The following is a 320-nucleotide window of genomic DNA, read 5'->3' as shown; positions in this document are numbered from 1 at the left end:
ACTCAAAATTCCAGGCATTCTAAATTATGGACGGCAAAAATGCTTCTGTATGCTTTTCATATTTATATTATTTAATATAGTTAACTTAATCTATATCACACAAAGAGTACCGTTTTTCTGCAGATATCAGCATGCTAACACATTTAATAACCATTTTCAGTAAAGTCAGTAAAGCAATAAGTAACTTACATTTTAAACATAATATTGCTTGTTTTTGCTCAATTTAAATAGTTCCAATAGTTCCAAACAAAGATCACAGCACTGTTTTGCGTCTCTGAGCAATGGACGGTGTTTACTTATTGAATGAATCAGCTTTTTGA

Source organism: Sinocyclocheilus rhinocerous, unplaced genomic scaffold (assembly GCF_001515625.1).
Source record: "Sinocyclocheilus rhinocerous isolate Xijiao unplaced genomic scaffold, SAMN03320098_v1.1 scaffold889, whole genome shotgun sequence".
NCBI lineage: Eukaryota > Metazoa > Chordata > Actinopteri > Cypriniformes > Cyprinidae > Sinocyclocheilus > Sinocyclocheilus rhinocerous.
This window is presented reverse-complemented; position numbering follows the sequence as displayed.